The sequence below is a fragment of the Triturus cristatus genome, chromosome 2_2 (genome assembly GCF_964204655.1).
Source record: "Triturus cristatus chromosome 2_2, aTriCri1.1, whole genome shotgun sequence".
Taxonomy (NCBI): domain Eukaryota; kingdom Metazoa; phylum Chordata; class Amphibia; order Caudata; family Salamandridae; genus Triturus; species Triturus cristatus.
The window spans coordinates 582,218,239-582,240,362 of NC_140582.1; positions in this window are offsets into that span (position 1 = coordinate 582,218,239).

The following is a 22,124-nucleotide window of genomic DNA, read 5'->3' on the forward strand; positions in this document are numbered from 1 at the left end:
GTCTGCTTTTCAGCTCCCTCCCACGCAGCCGGAACCTCCCTTCCATCCTACATTGTGGAGATCCCACCTCTTAGGATGCCATGGATGCACATCCAGTGCACACCTAAACCAGCTCCTCCCGACCCTACCATAGTCGCTCGTCTTGTCCATGTTTTAACTATATCTCCTGCTTTTAATTATTTCTAAAAAAAGCTGGTGCATCTGCCAAAGATACAAACAGCTTGAATTGTCCTTTCCATAGTACTTTTAGCTTGGTAGATTGGACTACTGATGCCCTGGGCATTCATCCGCCTGAACTCATATGCCAACTCTTGAAAGGCCTTCCTTCGCCTTGCAGAGGCCACCAATAGATCTGAGAAAACCTTCAAAGTTGTATTTTCAAAGATAGTAAAATATTTCTGCTAGATATCTCTAGAGAGTACTTGCTCTTTAATCTGAAAGTCCAACAAACTGACCAAGATAGCTTGTGGATATTTACTATTTGGAGACCAGTGTAAGGGTCCTCTATGCGCCCGCATAATCCTCAAGTCCTCTGGAGCTGAAGGTAAAATATGCTTCTTGATTAACATAATTATGAGTTGTGTGACAGAATGTATTTCGCCCTGTGACTCGCTCCCTTCAGGAATTCCTGTGAATATTACATTTGAGTGTCTTGAATGGTTCTCGATATTCAAGTTTCATCTCTAGTTCAGCAATTTTATTTAGTTCTGTGAGATACGGTTTTGCACTGGCACTAATTTGTCTTCAATATCTGATATTCTTTGTTCAGCTGCTTGTATTCGCTTTGGTAGTGCCATCAAGTTATCTTCAATCTTGGGCAACCTTTGGTTGAGCATCGCGGTATCCAGGGCTTGTTGTACCTTTAGTTCTCGTATCTCAGCCAGAATAATGTCTAATGCTGATTTTACAGGCTCTGGTAATGATTCCTGGGTGGCACTATGACCTTTAATAAAGGAGTCTTGTGGTTGGCCCTGTACCTTCACTTGAGTCCTGTAGATATCTTAGGGTCAGTACTGGAGGATCACTGATCTGTGATACTTCTGGAGTCTGCAAGCTCATGCTGGTGATGGAACTCGACACCTCAGTCACCTCTCTGAAGCCCCGCTATTCCCGATGATGCCCCCAATTTCATAAAACTTGAAGGTGCCTACTTAGAGATGCCTAATATTTCACCCAATGGTTGTTTTGTGGTGGCATCAACGCAATCCTTTGCATGGGAATTCTTTGGAAAACCTTTCTGGAATAGTGGAACGTTTTTGGCTTTCGCTGAGGGCTCCATTTCTCCCCCTCCAGCTTGCTCCTCATTTCCAAAACGCGGCATTACACCCAGCGGAGCTTTTGAAGCTGCTGAGCTCTCGGACTTCGTAGAAAGAGACTTATTAATTTCCTCTTCCTCTCCTTGCTAATTGCTTAGCATCTGAAATAATGCAGCTTGGGTTTTGAGGGAAGATACCAGAGCCTGCATGATGCCCCAACTGGCTACCCAATTCTGTGAGGCCTTTTTCGCTGCTTCATGGGTGTCGGAATGGTGAGCTTAAGGCGCTGCTGGGGCATCACAGTGGGCCACATGAATTAGGTGTAGTGTGAGTAATAGCAAATGGCCCTCTCCCGTTGAACCTTCCATGGCCCCTAGAGCGCAGCCCCACCTACTGGTGAGTAGACAGTCGTGCATGATCTAAATCCTGAGGGTTACACCGCTACAGCGAAGGAGCTGTGCTATTACCTAGTCCATGTCCCGAGACAGAAAGAGTGTTCTCAAGATTTACAACGCTTCAGCTTCGAAGATACTTCCCAGGGCTCCGGTTCATGATCAGCCCCGTTGGTGCCGTCATCAGACTCCGATGTTTGGCGTGTGACGTCAGACATCTGTCGGTAGCTAGAGCGAGCAGGGCAGAGTCGGGTGAGCTGGTGCGGCGGATGTCAGGAGCAGGACATGGGGCAGCTGCTGCCGACCTCACATTCCCTAAATTATTGTTGGCTATTAAAATCAAATAGAAATAATCTAATGCACCCCTGCAGTTATAGCAGCTTTTATTACAACTGCATTTTCCTCTGTTCTATTTAAAAAAGTTTAAAAAACTGAAATATATTATTTTTTTTGTTTCTGTTTAATTACTGTTATTGACATTCATGTTCCAAGATAGTGATATAGTTTAAAGTGGGTTCATTTTTAATGTGCACAAGTTTTTCCATTTATGGAAAGGGAATGGGAAATTTGGAAGGACTGTTTTGCAAGCAGACAACCACCAATGGAGGCAGAACCGTAGGAACGTCACCATCCAGTGCCAGAGAAAGCCACAGAACCAAACTAGGAGAGGGTGTCTACTGAACGTCAGAAGTGTGTTAGCTCAGGTACAGCGGAGCACCTGCACGTGGCCAGTGCCAATGAGAATGTTTTGTCCATAAAGGTTTTTGGTTTCTTTTAGGAAAAAACGCTTATACTTTTAGCTAGAGACACGCATTAGTGACTTATTATCTGGTCAGTCAGAGAGGTAGTCTCTTACCTGGTGAAGATCCTTAAACTAGAACTGGTTTACATGTTATTTATTTGACGTTTTGTATAACGCAAAGAACAGTTTAAAATTCAGTCATACAAAAACTACGCGTCTCAGGGAACAACTCAGTAAGGCAGCAAGCATTTTCGGAATGACGTATTAGGTGTCTCCAACCTATTTATGCAATTATAGCTACTTATGTGCAATTATCACAAGCTTTAAATATTACTAGGATTGTAATAGTGACCACATCAGACAATATTGCATTAGTGGTCACCATATACAAGATTACCAGCAGTGATCACCTTTATGCATCAGGCAGTGTTGCCATCAGTAATGAAACAAGCATTGGCAAAGCAAATAGGTCTCGGCAATCCAAGTGCTGTAGGCGTTAGCAATGTTATGTTATGGATATTTGTATGGCGCTCAAATCAACCCCCCCTCAGTCCCCCAAGGGGTTTCTTTGCGTGCTAGCTAACCGCACAGATTCCTTTAATTTAAATTTACAGATTAAATAGTCATGTTTTCAAGCATTTTTTTTTAAATGGCTAAATTAACACAGGAGCATAGGTTTAGTGGCAGCTGATTCCAATGATGGGGTACCAAGAAAGAAAATGTACTGAGCGTGCAATAACAGTTGATTTTTGGATCTCAGGTTGCGAGTAGGAATGTAAGGTTGCAACCTATTTTGTAGGTAATAAGGCCACTTTTCATGGAAAGACGTATGGACCAGACACAAAAGCTTAAAAAGGGCGCGCTTTCTTACAGGCATCCAATGGAGAGATCTCAAAGTGGGTTCAGAAGGAGAACAAGATGGTAGGTTGCAAACCAACCATGCTGCTGTGTCCTGTATCACCTGGAGCTTGGAAAGCAGCCCCTTATTCATTGCAACCATTAGAGAATTTCCATAATCCAGGTGGTTCAGGAGTGCCTGGATAAATGATTTCCTGGTCTGCAAGGGAAGCCACTGAAAGGCTTTTCCTGAGCATGCGCATTAGGCCAAAACAGGTTCCAGAAATAGAATTCACATGTTTTTTAATGGACACATTTTCAACAATTAGAACCCCTACATTTTTTACTACTTTTTTGGAATGGAAGAGGTGCCCTTGTACCCAGGCCACCAGCCAATAGACCAAAAGGAATGAGCTTTCCTAAAAAGTAGTATTTCTGTCTTGCCAGTGTTTATTTGAAGATAGTTAGTGAACATCTATGCGGCAATCTTAGTCATAAATTCCCTGAACCTTAGCTTTGTAGATTCAGGATTGGGCTCCATGGTGATGACAAGCTGAGTGTCATCTGCATACTAGATGACCCCAAAGTCGCACAATTTTATCACAGTGACTAAGGGGCCCACATAAATGTTGAAAAGAGTAGGTTCAAAGGTGAGCCTTTTGGCAAACCCATGTCCAATACCATAGTTCTGGAATTAAACAAGTCCAAATGTTTTGAATGGGTTTGATTGTTCATGAAACTTTTCAACCAGCCTAATGCTTTGCCCTCAATACCAATCTCCCTCAATCTTTGAACTAAGGTTGCATGGGAGATGGTATTGGATGCTGCAGACGGGGCTAGTAGAACTAGCATAGCTGAGTTCCCCCTATCTAAAGCAGGTTTGATAGATTCCTGGGCCTCCGTTAGGGCTGTTTCTGTACAACAGGACACCCGGAATCCTGACTGGGAGGGGTCCAACAGAAAATGAGTTTCTAAAAAAGTAATACGTTGTTGGTTAAATAAGACTATCCACAACGTAAGGCAGAGCAGGATTATCTGGGGACCCCGATTTGGATCTATTCATCAAGGCCAGTATTTTTTCAGAGGTAACCGGATTAAAGTTATCCAAGAGAAAAGGATCAGTGGTGTCTGAAAGGTTAGTCAGAATTATACTTGCCATGTTCCTACCATTGAGAAAGGACTTCTAGATCTTGGATTTTTTTTCCTGGAAGAAGTTAGCGAGATTGCCACAGAGAACCTGAGTTCAGTCAGCCTAATGCTGAACTCTTTCTTTGGACCTGGCGGGTGATAAAACAATGCCCCTCCCCAGGCAAACTTTAACAGAGTCTCAAGTTAAAATATGAGCAACTCTGTCCAGATCTGTGCAACAGGGGCATGTGCCTGTAGGAAGGGTGAAAAAAAATATGAGGTCTAGCATATGTTGTGCAATGTGTGTAGAGCCTACCACCTTTAGGAAATACCCCAAAAATCCAGATCCCCAAAAATTCCTATTTTGTCTGGATCTGAGCTGAGCTCAGCATGGTGGTTGAAGTTGCCAACCAGAAAAATATTCTCTAATTCAAGGACACGGGGTGCTGCCGTTCAGTCAGCCTAATGCAGAACTCTTTCTTTGGATCTGGCGGGTGATAAAACAATGCCCCTCCCCGGGCACACTTTAACAGAGTCTCAAGTTAAAATATGAGCACCTCTGCCCAGTCTGCACTATATGATTTAAGTAGCTCTACTTTTATAGTACTATGAAAGGCAATACGGATACATGAAAGTTCTGCAGGTTGGAGTCAGGTTTCCATACTAAAACATCGGTCAGGTATTTCTGTGTCCTGGGGTACCACAATTTCACCGCATGTTTGGGGATGGAGCGAGCATTCAGGTAAAGGCAATGCAGCTGTGAAGCCGGGGGCCAAAGTGTTTTTGGCTGAGCCTTGCTGGCTTTTGTATGGAGTTTCTGCTCAATTTTGTTGTTACATAGGAATATATGCCTATCCTGAGAGGTGGGTAGGGAGCACCTAAAGTTGCCGTGTTTACAAACAAGGGGTCTGTACTAGTCTAAGGGTAATCCAATGGCATAATGAACTAGGAGTTTAACTCCTTTTTTCTTTTTTATATAGGTTTTATATAGCGCTAGCTAGACCCGAAGGTATCAGAGCACTTTACATAAAATCATAAATAGAGTAAAGTAGCTTTACATATAATGTGATACACTTGGATTCAAGTACAAGCATAAATAGAGACAAAGAGAATTGTTAGGCAGTTAGGGTGGTTACAGTATGCGGACAAGTAGAGCAGCATGAGTTAAAGGAGTAAATGACATATTAGACAGCTGAAACAATCAAACAACAGACTATCATAAATGGCCTAGTCAGAGTGAGTGATCTATTAGAACGCACTTCAGTTAGTGTGTGTGTTAAAGTGTTTGTTGAGGAGAAAGAGTTTCAAAGTCCCTTTTGAAGCAGGAGAAGGAAGGGTTGAATCGGACATCTCTAGGGAGTGACTTCCATATCCTTGGTGCATTTCCGGAAAAAGAGCCAATCTGGGTGGATTTCCTTTTCAGTTTGGGAGATATGAGAAGAAGTGAGTTAAAGCTTCTTAGAGTTCTGGTTCTTCCTGCTTTCATACGTTTGTTATCTGGATAGTTGGGGGTATGTGTGTGAAGGGCCTTGTGGGTGATGCAAGCAGTCTTGTAAATACATCTTCCTTCAATGGAAAGCCAATTGAGGACCTTGAGGGCTGGTGTGATGAGTTCAAACCGTTTAACACCTGTTATGAGTCAGGCTGCCATTTTCAGAACTGATCTTAGGGTTCAAGGTGAATTTTCGGCGCCCCTTTGAAGATCGCGTTCCCATAATCCAGTTTAGAGAGGACTAAAGATTTTACTACCATCTTCAAATCATCAGGAGGAATAAATTGTTTAATTTTCTTGGGGTGTTTTCATGTGGAAAGCACTCCTTTGGCTGAGTTTTTGAGGTGATCCTTGATTGACATGTTTTTGTCCAGGGGGATGCCTAAGGACCTTCGGAGTTGGACAGAGTCAGAGAGCAATTTAGGGCATCCAGGTTCTTGAGTCAGTCTCGGATTTGTAGGGTGTTACTTTTAGGGGAGAACAGTATTAGTTCAGTTTTGTTGGGTTTCAACATTAAGTGGTTGTAATTAAACCAAGTTTGTATCTTGTTTAGTGTGGCGTTGAGATGGAGGATGTCACTGGGTGATTTGATTTTGTAGCAGAGTTGAGTGTCTTAAGTATATAGGTGATATTTCCCCCCTGCTTGCTTCAGTATTATTGTACGGGGCTCCATGAAGATACTGAAAAGGGAAGGGGAGAGAATTGAGATATGCGCTGGTTTATGCAATGAGCATCATAATCTTACCAATTATGGGTTAGATGCAGGGATTCTGGTAGCTAGCAGCATCCAGGCGCGGACGTGCCTTTGGCGTGCTGCCAGTGCATCCGCTGTGCATCGGTGCAGGTACACTACTTAATTATCCTTCTCTCAGCCCTTGAGGCAGGCAGGAATGTGGAGGAAAAGTCAGTCAACCACTAAAGATAGCTACCGCTAGTGTCCTTTACATTCAATATTATGTTCGGTATGGATATTTTCTTCATACAATTGGCACATGCTGTGACGGACCTGGGAATCACACCTTAAATGTTACCAAAAGTGTTGTTGTGCCTTCTAACCATTAAAGTGCAACAGTGAAGCGCAAGTGCATGGATTATACAAGTCAACGATCAACGGTCTAATTAATTTGGTAACATTTAAAAAACAATAAAAATATATCTAAAACAGATTTGCAAGTTAGTAGCAGCAAAAGAGTTTTGGCAGCCAGACAACCTGTGCATTTGTGTACGGCTCTGGGGCTGTTTTTAATAATATACACAAATGCATTAACATTGCCAAAGCCTATTGCTCTCGGACTGATGAGATCTATTAGCTTTGAAAATGCTTGTTTTTCTATACTTCTAAGCTAGCCATCGAGTTGTGTCTATATGCAATATGAAGTATAAAAAATAATATTCCAAAATGGCTAATGGCTGCTACTGATTATGCAGGCACAATTTTTCACACATTTGCAAATCCAGTAGCAGTGATTGTGACAGCCACTAAGCGAGTGTCTGGGGAGTGATGACAGACAGACATCAAGCCAAGAAAGTGCTCAATAATAGAGGGTGAGTAAGGGAAGCAGGGGAACTAAGGATAACTGGGTGAGGAGTACGAAGTGAGAGAGCCTGGAGGGAGTGCAAGGAGAGGATGCTTGGGAAGCGGGAGGCACAGGACAGGGGAGAAAGAGAGGAGCACATGGAGAGAAAGCACTGAGAGAGAGAAAATAACTTCCATCATATGCTACTGCAGGACAGCAAAAAAAACACAAGCATTGGCAAAGCCAATAGGTCTGCATTGGCCCCTGTCTTTTGCCAATTTTTGTTTTGTTATGGTTTTTGAATCACTTTATTGTTCAGAAAGCTGCCTGTCTATCATCAATCTAAACAAAAATATGGGTTAAAGGCAAAAATGTTGCTTTGGTCTCAAAAGGTACACTTTGCCATAGTACTCTCTGGAACTGAAGGGAAGTATGTTGCATGTTGATGTTTGTCATGTTAAAGGGCAGCAAGCCATAACTAATAATTAAGTCATAATGCATGCTGAAGCAGGAGACAGAAAAATGTGAATGCCAGAACCACAGACTAATGGACGGAGTCTAGCTGAAAATCCCAATAAATAGCTATGACATGCACATCAGTTTAGTAAAATGAAAAAAGGTCTTGGCTAACACAGACTTAAAAAGCCAGTCGGTCTGGCATTGACTGCCAACCTCTCGACTTTGGGAAAAAGAGAATGAAAGAGAGAGAGAAAGAAAGAGAATGAATAATAAAGAACGAGAGAAAGAATGAGAGCGAAAATGAGAGAAATAAAGAACAAGAAAGAAAGAAGCATAGAAGTAAAGTAAAAAAGAAACTAAAAAAAGAAAGAAAAATAGTAAGACCAGGAAGGAAGAAGGAGGAAGACCAGAAAGAAAGAGGAAGCAAAGAAGGAAAGGAGGAATGAAAGAAATAAAGATGGAAAGCAGGACAAAAAGAGGAAAAAGGAAAGGAAGGAAATAAGCAAAGAAGGAGGAATGAAAAAAAGGAAAGGGGAAGACAATAAACAAAAAGGGGAGGAATGAAGAAATAAAGTAATACGAAATGAGGAAAGGGGGACAGAAGGAAGGTAAGTAGAAAAGAAAAGCAAAGAAAGAAGGAGAGGAAGGAGAGAAAGAAAGAGAGGAACAAAAGAAAAAAGGAATGTATGGCGAAAAGAAAAAAGAAGGAAAGACAAAGAAAGAAAGAGGGAAGTAAATAAGGTCCAATAGAAGGCATTACAGACTAAGTTGCAAAGGTAGAGCATATATTCAGAGTTCATGTGAGCCGCTAGAATGTTATGAAAAAGCAGCAGTCAGGTAAACAAAGGCTACTCCAAAAGTAATTTGCAGTAATATTGGCAGGAGACAGGAACAATAAAGCAGGAATGTGCCCGGCAGCGCGGCTCTCATTTGGTAGAAAGCATCCTGCTATCACATCAGGCAATACAAACAAAGGTAACAGTAAAGTAATATGAAAGTTAAAGCAAAAATACTGGCACTGAAGGGAACTACCTTGTGCACCATTGTGCTCCTTGTGAAAGGGCTAAATGCAGTCACTCAAAGTGAAGTTGTCCCATACTCTATTCTGTAATGGGCGGTAGAAAATTGTGAAGGACTCAAGATCAGACTAATGAATGAAGAGATGTGTAAGTATGTATATTATAAAATAATGTTATTAAAATCAAAAGGTCTTGGCTAATGCCAGACCTAATAAGAAAAAAATGGTTACCTGATTTAAGCAATGGAAAAATACGCTCAGTCTGTCAAATGGAAAGATTGAAACCTAAATGCTCGAGGAGTTGGACAAACACAATAAGGAGAAAAGCCCTGAAACTGGAGCAAGTAATTGAAACAGATAAAACCATCCAATAATGAACAATGAGCAGAGCAGACCAAAGCTCACTCAAAGCGGACTGTAGCGAGACCACACAAAAGAATCGACACAACTGATAAACCACAATTTCCAGCAGTGATATTTTAACATTCATGTATCGTAAGGAAATATTTAGCAGTTTTTGTACAGCGCAAACTCAACCCGAAGGTATTGGAGCGCTTTACATGAGTACCAGTTACATACACAAGGACACATTCATTTTTTTATGCACAAGGAAATGAAGTGATTTGCCCAGAATCAAAGGATATTGAGCCAATGCCGAGACTCAAACCTGCTTCCCACAGTGCAAAAGTTGGTAGCTCTGGCTGTTAGGCCACATTCTCTTCGCTCCCAGTGATGTTTTCAAGTGAGCCAGTGATGGGGAAGAGTTTGGTTCCAATATGGAATTCAACACCAGTGAGATATAATGCAAACCTGTGGCTAGAAACCAGTGGTGCTGGAACAATTATTAGAGCTGAGTGCTACCATAAATGTTGTATCACTGAAGTCATAGGGATTGTGAAAGATCCAAGCATCCTACACAAAAACACAAGTGTAGCACATGTGTCATGAGTGGTAAGGGTGTGGTATGAAGCTGGTGACGCATTTTGGAGCACTGGTGAGGTAGGGCACTGTCATTTACAGACAGCACATTTTCCGTCGAAATGGCCACTAAATTTGCAGAGACATGCAGTTTTACTGGTAAAAATATATAGCGCAAAACTGAATGTGTGTGCAAATTGAGTTTTAGTGAATATTTATCACTTGCACATCACCAAGTATAGGGTCTTGATTTCTTTTGATCCTATTACCTTTTTTTGCATCACACTTCATAATTACAAAAAAGTGTGATAGAGATCAGGGTACCTAAAATAAACCCACTACCACGGATAGAGTAATTTCACAGTTACACGCACATACATTCATCATACGCTAGGGCCCATTTCACTAACATACGCTCAAATACTCTACCAGCATAAGACCTGTGGGAAGAAAACCCTGCATCTATATCTAGGACGATAGGACCTAATTATAATGGTTATCCTTAATCATACTCTATACAATCTATACAACAATAATCAAAATATACTCAATAATTGACAAGAAAGAATATTCCACACCATGTTTTAAAGTTATATTGCTTTATCTAAAATTAGTCAAAGTAGATCAGAATAAATCATTTCTCATAGTTACCTATTCTAATTAAGTGTCAGAACGGGTCAGGACCAGTCTCTCGGTAAAGTCTGTCAAGACAGAGTCCTCAGCATTAATCCTCAGCAACGCGTGAAGGTGGTCAAAAGAGTGGGGAGAGCCCTCCCTAAACTAACAGTTTTTATAGTGAAAAATACAATAGAAACACACATAAAGTTGGCTGAATAAACTGTATCACTGAGCAGAACGAGAAGGAAGAAATGTAACATTGCTACATCTGGAAATCTCCGCTCAGGAAAAGTCACAAGACGTGAACTACGGAACAGGAACCAAGAAAATAAAACATGTAACACATTTAATCCGGTTTCTCCTCGGCCATCGAGCCACAGTTCAGAGTTTCCCTCTAAGGCTCCTTTGTCTTTCGAGATTGCCAAGGACACTTTCACTTTTCTTGGAGAACACCCAAAGCTGCTGCCGTCCTCATGGAAAATTTCATAGAAGGACCATGGTCAGTTGTCTTCGACCTTTTTCCAGCAGGGGTCTCTCTCGTCACGTCTTTCACATATTCACTCGAGGCCAGGCTCTCAAAATTAGCCATCATGGATTAGGCCTCCATAGGCCACAATAGACCATCTCAATTAAAAGAAATAAAAACAACGTTACTACAGCATAATGATTAAACAGTGTAAACCCCACTAATACCCTTATGTGTATGCATTTATCTAGCTTTGCGACATAAAAAGCATTAATTCAGACAACGTTTTGTGCTCAAAATAAATAGCACACAGCAACGTTTAAACATGAAAACTTGCACGTTATTGTAAATACAAAACAGCACAAATAAGCTAACCCTCATGTAACTTTCTCTTGTGTTAGGACAAACGGGTTGATTAGTAAAACACACTTGCACAAGACAAATAATTAATTGTTAATTATTAATACATTAATAAAACGCATAGACATGCCAGAGCTTCAAAAGCCCCAGAATTTTCTAAAAGAAAACTCTGCTCCAGCAATCCCCCCTTTGGTGATTTTATCACCAAATAAACCCAAAAAAAAAATTAGTGAAAATGTAGTCCCATTTTAGGAAATCAGAAATGTCTCTTCCCTTTAGACAACATTAAACACCAGTCACTCTTTCATCATCTCTCTTTGTCTCTAAATAAACACTCTCCCTCAATTCTTCTAGTTCAATCTCTTCTGGTTCTCTTTTTGAAATTTTCGAATTCTTGTTTTTCTTTTCATCTTTCAATTTCTCTTTCCCTCTCCTGTTTTTACAACACACACACACACCAATCTTAGTATCAGTAAAGCAACAATTATACAAGACAAAGGAAACAATACTCTACCTATTATAGTACTACCTATTTTTGCAATAAAATCCTTAACAGCTATCATCTTATTAGCTATTTTAGTCCATAAACTCCCAGTTTCAAGTGGTACTAATTCTTCATGCAAATCAGTAATATTTTTGATATAGACCTTCAGGTCTTTACTTTCGTCAGGAATGTAAGTGCAACAATGTTGAACTTTCAAAATTCCACAAACTCCACCCTCCTTGGCCAAAAGAATATCAAGGGCAAGTCGATTTTGCATAGACATGGCATGTACGGCACTTAATTCCGTATTCACCAAAAGAAACCCTCCTGCGGTATTTGTCGATAAGCGATCAACCACTGTGGACAGTTTCCGAATTCCATAAGCATTCAAAGAAATTCCCACTGCTGGAATCAAAACCCCAAAAATATCACCCACAATTTCAGACCAAGTTTCCCTCTTAAAACGTGTTAATAAGTTAATATCTTCTACACCTTTTACTTTATCTGTATGAAAAATTTTAGGAAAAACCAGGCCCACATAACACGTGCCATACCAATGGTCAGGCAACTTGTAATAAGCCTTGTTCCCACAAACATAGTACACTCCTGGAAAAATTGTATCTTCTCCACCTCTGAAACCCCAACCTGTCGCAATGAAGTATGTATCATGGCACTCACTAGTTCCCACAAAATATGTATCATATTGGGATTTCCTTCTGGTAATGCATAGTTTACCCTTCTGCGGTGCATCTAGAGCCAAAGTTGGACTAGCCCCATTCCTCAACACTTTTCCCATCTCAATGTCCCAAATTGTCTCACTCACTTCATATTTTCCCTCTTTTTCATGCATGTTCACTCTCCTTTCCTCAACCATATCCAGGAAAGCTTTCTCCTCTCCTTTCAAACTGCAAGTTAAATTATTCTTAAAAATGTAATCTAATGTTAGTCCTTTTTCTTCAATAAAAATCTCACCAAAAGTGTTAGCTTCTTTAGCTGGATTCAGCTCCTTATTCATTGGCAAGTGCCCAAAAATACTATCTCTGTTAGACATCTTATAATCTATTTTCCCTAACAAATAAAAAACACTACTTAAAATACTACAAGAAATACCATATGTAGCTGGCAAATGGTGATAAGTAACACCCTCTGAAACGGATGCAGGTAACTGCATGCAGACATAGCAATCCCTCACTTCCATCGTCTTCACATATTCATATAACAGTTTAGAAAAAACATTACTAGAAAAATTATTAATCGACCTATCTTTGTGTATGTAACTACTACTTCTAATTGGAACTACTTTTTGTGAATTCTTTTCTATATTAGTCATGTTTTCTGTGTCCATTCCAAATTCAACCTTAAAAGTTACTAATAAAATTAAAACACCCCATAGAAGCATTAATAATCCAGTACAACAGCAGCACATTCTGCACCACCTCTTAAAAAAGGCACATCTATTTCTATTTTCCTCTATGTTAGCCATTTTAGTTTTAGTTTAGCCTCTACTACTCCACTACTGTTCGAACTTCTTCAATTCTCCAACAATTCTTCAGCTTTCAGTTTATCCAAATGATCTCTTCGTTCACTTGATCCAAGTGAATCCTTCTTTCACTCAGTTTGGATACTTGTCATTCTTCACCTCAATTTCTTCAACATCAAATTGTATCAGATCTCCAACGTCGGAATCCTCAGTACTCGACTCTTCTCCAATGTCAGTCAAAAGTACTTTCAGAATTTCACCAGTATCTTCCTCAACCACTTTTCTCAAGACCACTTCCGGATTATCTCGAGTCACTGTTTCTTCTTTTCCTTCTTCAGACAGTGTCACATAAGACCATTCCGGTGATCTGTACTTTTGGTTGGGTCTTTTAACTCTTCTTATTTCTACTGGTTCTTTTGATTTCTTTGATTCTTTTTCTTCAGCTCTCGAAGTTTGGCTTGATACTTCATTCACTTGTTCAGCTTTTGATGAATTTGCTCTTATTACTCTGTATCTCACCCTTTTCACTCGGTTGTTAGGCCAACTATCTCCTTTCACAACCTTTTTCGGCCTCAATTCTTTAACACTCTTCTCTCCAATCGAAGTTCTCTTTCTCAGAACTCGACCTTCTGTTTGTTCATCTTCATCATCTGTTTCAAGTGCCTCTTGTTTCCGTTTCCCAGTAGCTTTTCTTTTCTCCACAAATTTTTTCGCCACTGTTTGAGACTTCCCTACTTCTGTCCCTCCTCGGGTCTCCGACACGCAATCTTCTTGCTGTCTACTTGTCCCTTCACCTAGCTCCTCATCAATGTTCCCTACACCTCCTCTGGAGTCTTCCGCAATCTGTCCCTCTCTATCTTCTTCTGACCCTGTTTCTTCAAGAATAATCTCAAGTGTGATCCCCTCACTCTGTTCCAGGCTTCTGCATGTCGCAGCTACAGCTTTCAGCCAACCTGGTAACCCCACGGCTACAGTGTCAAGTGTCGATGAGAAGTATGCAATAGGCCTTCTCAATTGCCCATGTTTCTGGATTAACACTGAAAGTGCACATCCATTTCTCTCACTGCAGTACAATTCAAATTCTTTTTCGTAGTCAGGCGTACCCAAAGCTGGGGCCTCACACATTTTAGTTTTGAGCTCTTCAAATGCTGCCAATTGTTCTGCATCCAGATCCAACGGATCTGTCATTTCACTTTTTGTCAATGTAATCAATGGCTTAGCTATCAGGGAAAAATTAATTATCCACTGACGACAATATCCCACCATACCCAGGAACATTCTCACTTCTCTCTGGGTTTTCGGAGCTTTCATTTCTCTGATTATTCTGATCCTGTCAGTAGTCACTTTTCTCAGACCTTTTTCAATATTATGTCCAAGATAATGCACTTCTTTCTTGCAAAATTGCAATTTGGCTGGAGATACCTTTAACCCTCCATCTGCCAGATGATTCAGTAAAGCTATGGTATCCACTTCACAAGCTTCACGTGTCTTTGATGCCACAAGTAGGTCATCAATATATTGTACTAGCACTGAGCTCTCAGGCATGATTAGACTTTCCAACGATTTTTTCAATAATTGATTGAATATCGAAGGACTCTCCGTATACCCCTGTGGGATACGACACCATGCTAAAATACGCTGGCCAAACCTAAATGCAAAAATCGGCTGGCTGTCATGATGCAATGGAATTGAAAAGAACGCATGACACAAATCAATCACTGTATACCACTCAGCATCATGTGGAATTTGATACAAAATCACTGATGGATTTGGCACAATGGGACAACATGCCACCACAATTTGATTAACTTTTCTCAGATCCTGCACAATCCTGAACTTGCCATTGGGCTTTTTCAGTCCCATTATCGGTGAATTACACGGACTACTCAATAGTTCTCTTAGGACTCCTTGCTGAATCATTTTCTCAATTATAGGAGTTATCCCTTCAATTATTTCTGGTGTCATTTTGTACTGAGGAATGTTAGGATATGTAATTCCCTCTTTCACTGCAATTTTCACTGGATCTACATTATTCATCAATCCCACATCCTCTCCTGTAAAATCCCAAACTGCTCTTTTCACTGTGTCCCTCAGCACTTGAGGCAAATCCTCCGGATTGAACACTGGAAATGCACCAATTAACTCATTTTCTCTATTTTCTAGAGTCATTCGGTAGAAAACATCATCATCTGGTGTCTCAAAAGCTATTCCATCTGGTGTACAAAAAATTGTGCAATTCATTTTACACAATAAGTCCCTACCTAACAGGTTCACTGGACTCGTGTCACAGACAATAAATCTATGCATGTCTGAAAATTTCCCTATCTGTACTCTTACTGGTTCAGTAAGACGTGTTCTGATTTGTGTATTGGCTACACCAACTACTTGGATTGCTTCATCCGAGAGAGGAAGATTTCTAACATCTGTTGACCTGACAGTTGATCTTGTTGCACCTGTGTCTACCAAAAAAGTAACACCCTCCTCATTTATTTTCCCATCCACAAATGGTCCTGCCTGGTCTATTTCTAGAGTTGCACCAAGTATGCACTCTTCTTCCTCTCCTCGGCACCGTCAATAATCACCCTCAGACTCACTCCCTTCACTTTTTAACAAGTACTGCTGTACTTTGTTAGTACGTCTCGGTTTGTTTACCTGCTCATCATTGAAGAATCCTGAGTCCTGATTGTACTTTTGTACCCCTCTATTCTGCGGTAAGGGCGGTTTTGGCTCTTGACTCTGCTGTCTCACAACTTTCTGCTGTTGTTGCTGCTGGTTATTCCCATCATTCTGCACCTGTTGATTTAAGGATTTACCCTCATTTAATGGTGGATTAGGACATTCAGATCTCCAATGTCCCAGCTGGCCACAGTTGTGACAAGGGAACTTCTTTTTGGCTTCCTCAAGACTTCCCCTTCCTTTTCCTGCAAATCTCGGTCTATTTCCTCCATTATTTCCTGGATTATTTTCCTGTTCCACCAACTGTGCTTCCTGTCTTTCTGCAACTTTCACTTGTGCCCACATCGCTTTCTCTTTCAGCTTTCTTTGTTTTGCTTCAATTTCATCACTAAAGTATTTTGCATGTCTCAGAATCTCATCTACTTTTTTACTCTGCCAATCCACTGTGTGTTCACGAATTCTCTCACCAATTTCAGGTCTTAGGCCATATACAAATCTGTATACAAAGTGACTCAAATCTTTGTCACCCAGATGTTCATCTCCACTGAATTGTTTAAATGCCAGTATTAGCCTCTCGTAAAAAGCATGAACTGATTCTTTTGCTTCCTGTTGTGTTCGATCTATCTTAACCCAGTCTGTCTCTTTTGGAGGAACTTTACTTTTCAGGTATACCATCACCTGATCATACTTCCTCATCACTTCTGGATCTGGTGCCCCTGTTCTTGAATCTCTTGGATATTCCTCAGTAGGCCAACTCACAACTATTTTACACTCAGTCCACAAGTCTGCTGGAACAATTATATCAAACAGACTATTCAGGTCAACCCACAGCACTTTTGACAACTTCACAAACCTATCTACCTGCCTATACCACTCAACGGGCTTTTCTCTCAATCGAGGGAAATCATTCGTAAATGATAAAATATCCTGTCTGGTCCATGGAACATGTACATATCCTCCTCCAGGTATTTCTCTCATGGGATAATTCTCCACTGGTTTCTCTTTTTCTCTCACTGGAAATGCTGAATAAGTTGTTCTATCCTCAGATTCCTCTCTTTTCTTATACCACCTATCCTTCCACTTTTCTACATCACCCCATCTTCGCAATAATGCCACCATTTCTTTAATCTGTCCTGTTCTACCAGAAGTATTCAAATTTTCTATGTCCTTTTCTGTGAAATCCATCCTGTACGTTTTCTGCAAAGCCTTTACTCTATCAATGTCAACTCCTTGCTCATTTGCTATTGCTCTTAGTCTATCATGAGTATTTCTTGCTCTCCATGTTATGCTCTTGCACATAAACATTAATTCACCATCATGATGACTCTTCAGGATTTCTGTTGGAACTGTTCCTGTCACAAGCTCTTCTAATTCTATACGTAACTTAACCACATCAATAACTTGTGAATCCTTGTCCTTTTTCTGAAGAACCTTCATCCAATCATTCAAATCATCAACTGTTATTTCAGCAGTTTTTCTCACTGGAACCACTTTTTTCTGCGGTTCTAAAATCGGCATCCCTGAACAACTAGGTTCACTAACATCCAATAGTTCACTACATGTATCGTGTCTGGTTTGTCTCAGGTCACTTCTCCCTGTTCTTTTATCTGAATCTCCTGAAGGACCAACTGAATTTGTTGATTCATTTGCAATATATGGAATTACCAGTCCTTTCTCACCTGCTCTCTGTTTATCAAACACAGGCATAACTGGACCTATTGTTACAGGCACCGTAACAGCTTCCAGATTCTTCGTTAACTCCCTAATTTTCTCAGTCAGTTCTGTTGTCGTCTTTGCTAATTTTCTAGCATTTTCCTCACTACCTCGATTCTCTCTCTCCCTGAAAGAACTACTACCTCTTGATTCAGGTGTCATTTTTTCTTTCTCAACTGTATCTCTTATCGGAGAAACAACTGGTGTACTCTCATCTGGTTCTGGTCTATATGGAGGTGGTCTCTTGTAAATCATGTCATTTAAGACCTCATCCTCATACTCTCCATATCTTCTCATATCTGACTCAGAAACTCTTTCTGTCGAAGGAGCAGAAGCTTCAACTGTTCTCATTGGATATAATCCCTCTGTCATACTAGCATCTCGCCATCTTTTCATTCGATCATGATGTGTTTCACGATCATGTCTCCTCCCAAACATGTACCTGTAATACCCTCCAGACCTTTGCTTTTCTCGGTCATGAACTTCCTCTTCCCATTCCACTAAAGCCTCGAACTGCGTAGGTCTCGGCTTCGGGTCTAAGCATAACATCTTTTCCCGTAAATTTCTCAACACGGCCAAATTAAATGAACCATGTTCTGGAAATGCTAGAACACCATCTTCTTTAGTATACCTAACCCAATTCTGCAACCATATACAGGTATGTAATCCATATTTCGCAGCCATGAAGGATGCAGGTGTTTTCGCTGGAGGTAGCAATTCACCCTCTCTCGTTTTAACCTCTTTATCCTTGCTAAACCACTTTTTAACTTTTCCAAAGAAGGCTTTTTTCTTTTTCTCTTCTTGGTAATACATTTTAGCGCTTACTAAAACTCTCTACTCTTTCCGTATTATAAATATACAATACGAATTTCTCAACTAATAGCAGCGCGACTCACACTAACGCACCAATCCTGGAGCGTCTACGTCACTAAACAGCTCTTCCAATCCCTGCGCGACTCACACTAACGCACCAATCCCAGCGCGAACCCTATTCTGATTCACTATCCAATCAGTGCGCGGACCTTCTGACATCAACAGTCGCTGCAGTCTCTGTCTCCTGTCCCTGTCACTCGTCTACCCCTCCTTTACAAAACTCTCAGTAGACTTCGTGTGTCAAAACTTCTACAAAATCTATTAGTTACAACATAAAAACATCTCCATTGTCTGCTTCGCTAACCACAGAATAGTAAAAGAGAGTCTATTTCTCAAGAATCAACAACTTTCATACATCGCATAACTGTTTCCTCTAGGACTTATCCAAAGAGTCTTACAGTCAATAAATGTATATGCATTCATGCACATTCACACGAGAAAAATATAGTACATGCACACAGAATCCTGCTTCCCGAGAGCAGCACAATCTGTCTCTGTACAGAATTATAACTCAACAACTAAGCAGCTTACCTCTGCCCAGTTCCTCAAACAAGCTCAGAGAATACCTATTACTCCTCCCGCGATAAGCTTTAACGGAAATCCTTACGGATCCCTGGGACTTAAGACCAGAGTTTCACAGATAACCTTCACTACGATACACACTCCTTATATACCAGAAATATATTCTAATAGTAACATACGACGATGTCACTGATTCCGAACCCAGACAATGTGAACGCGCAACTTCAATTGTCACACGTAATTCCTTACAATCCCGTCTTTCCCGAGAGCAACATATACACCTTCCTCTGCCCTACTACGGAACTGCTTCCAGCTTCCAAGTTCCAGAAGCACTACATATAACTCAACATTACGATTCCAACATATAGTATTAGTACATATACCAACAACATCAAAATAAATCAATAATCAATAAGCTAATTTACAAGCAATCTTATCTTATCAGATCAAGACAACCATCTAAACCATCCTCTGCTACCAGAGAAATTGATAGAGATCAGGGTACCTAAAATAAACCCACTACCACGGATAGAGTAATTTCACAGTTACACGCACATACATTCATCATACGCTAGGGCCCATTTCACTAACATACGCTCAAATACTCTACCAGCATAAGACCTGTGGGAAGAAAACCCTGCATCTATATCTAGGACGATAGGACCTAATTATAATGGTTATCCTTAATCATACTCTATACAATCTATACAACAATAATCAAAATATACTCAATAATTGACAAGAAAGAATATTCCACACCATGTTTTAAAGTTATATTGCTTTATCTAAAATTAGTCAAAGTAAATCAGAATAAATCATTTCTCATAGTTACCTATTCTAATTAAGTGTCAGAACGGGTCAGGACCAGTCTCTCGGTAAAGTCTGTCAAGACAGAGTCCTCAGCATTAATCCTCAGCAACGCGTGAAGGTGGTGAAAAGAGTGGGGAGAGCCCTCCCTAAACGAACAGTTTTTATAGTGAAAAATACAATAGAAACACACATAAAGTTGGCTGAATAAACTGTATCACTGAGCAGAACGAGAAGGAAGAAATGTAACATTGCTACATCTGGAAATCTCCGCTCAGGAAAAGTCACAAGACGTGAACTACGGAACAGGAACCAAGAAAATAAAACATGTAACACATTGAATCCGGTTTCTCCTCGGCCATCGAGCCACAGTTCAGAGTTTCCCTCTAAGGCTCCTTTGTCTTTCGAGATTGCCAAGGACACTTTCACTTTTCTTGGAGAACACCCAAAGCTGCTGCCGTCCTCATGGAAAATTTCATAGAAGGACCATGGTCAGTTGTCTTCGACCTTTTTCCAGCAGGGGTCTCTCTCGTCACGTCTTTCACATATTCACTCGAGGCCAGGCTCTCAAAATTAGCCATCATGGATTAGGCCTCCATAGGCCACAATAGACCATCTCAATTAAAAGAAATAAAAACAACGTTACTCCAGCATAATGATTAAACAGTGTAATCCCCACTAATACCCTTATGTGTATGCATTTATCTAGCTTTGCGACATAAAAAGCATTAATTCAGACAACGTTTTGTGCTCAAAATAAATAGCACACAGCAACGTTTAAACATGAAAACTTGCACGTTATTGTAAATACAAAACAGCACAAATAAGCTAACCCTCATGTAACTTTCTCTTGTGTTAGGACAAACGGGTTGATTAGTAAAACACACTTGCACAAGACAAATAATTAATTGTTAATTATTAATAAATTAATAAAACGCATAGACATGCCAGAGCTTCAAAAGCCCCAGAATTTTCTAAAAGAAAACTCTGCTCCAGCAAGTGCTTCATTTGTGCTTTCCTAATTGTTGATATAATTTGAAATGTGTGTATTGTTCATTTTCTAATATTTAAATATTGTTGTGTGCTAGAAAAAAACCTGACATGCTATAGCCTTTCCCTTTGTTTCCTAAACCCCAGCAGGATTGTCACCTAGATCATCTTTATAAACACTCCTCACTTTGTAGACAAAGAAATAAAAGTTCACTCTAGTTTCCACATAATATATTTGATATTTGAACGTGCAGCAAATGTGTCAGGATACACATATTTATTTACAAGGTGCTTGCGTAGTCGGTGCGTCACATTGCGTGAGGCACCGCCAGTGCAACCTGCTGCGTGATATTTACAAGCAAACGTAAAGCCACCATGCGTGGCTTCACGTGTGCTTGTAAATATCGCCCCTTTTCACACAACACAACACTTTGCGTGTTGGGAGCATGACATGGGTGTTGTTGTGGGTGTTCCCAAGCAACACCTATGTCCACTGATGCATTTCCAGATTTACAAGCAATAGTAAATCTGGAAATGCGTCCGAATGCTACACCACCACCAGGGGTAGCATAACGAGGCGCAACGAGGAGAAAGGTTTTAATTTCTCCTCGTTTTTTCCACTTTCAATGCGTGCTGCATTCTACAGCACATATTGGAAGAGGAAATCACCTCAATTGATTGTTTTGTGCAGGAAGCTATCCCTTCCTGCGCGAAAACAATCTCCCCACAACGCAGAAATCCTTGCACCATGGTGAAAGGGCGCTGACGCATGGCAGCAGTTTGTGCCCCAGTGCAGGGAGAAGCACAGATGCGACATGTTGTAAATATGTCGCATCCTTGTGCATCAAAATTAACGCAGCGCGGCACAGCAAAATGACTAGCGGCACCGCACGGAGTTAGTTTCTCGTAAATAGGGCCACAAAAGTAAAGGCGTCTTTATTGCTCATTGCCCTTCTGAACTCCAGCAGGTTTATTTCTGGGGGTGCTGCACCACCCCCAGGACCTCTACTTCTAGCGCCTATGGTACAAACACTTTTTTAAATGGATGAATTTGCTCTTTGAAGGTCCTACAACTGAATGCTTTCAGTATAAAAATAATGTGACTCCTATTGATCTCAATATTTTCATTTTCGTTTGGCTCGTCTCTATGTGCATCACAATAGTTATACTAAAAAATAGAATTTACTAGGGAAAGTAAGAATGGGTGGCCTAGCAGGAAACTCGCTGACAAAGAGGTTTACCATTTTCCCTTCCTCTTTACCCTATTCACTTATACTTCTCAATGGTCTCACACATTCACCCAACATGTGCAAATATATTTAATTTATTTTCACATGTTTGATTGAATGAGACAGGCAGTGGCGCTCCTCCCTTAT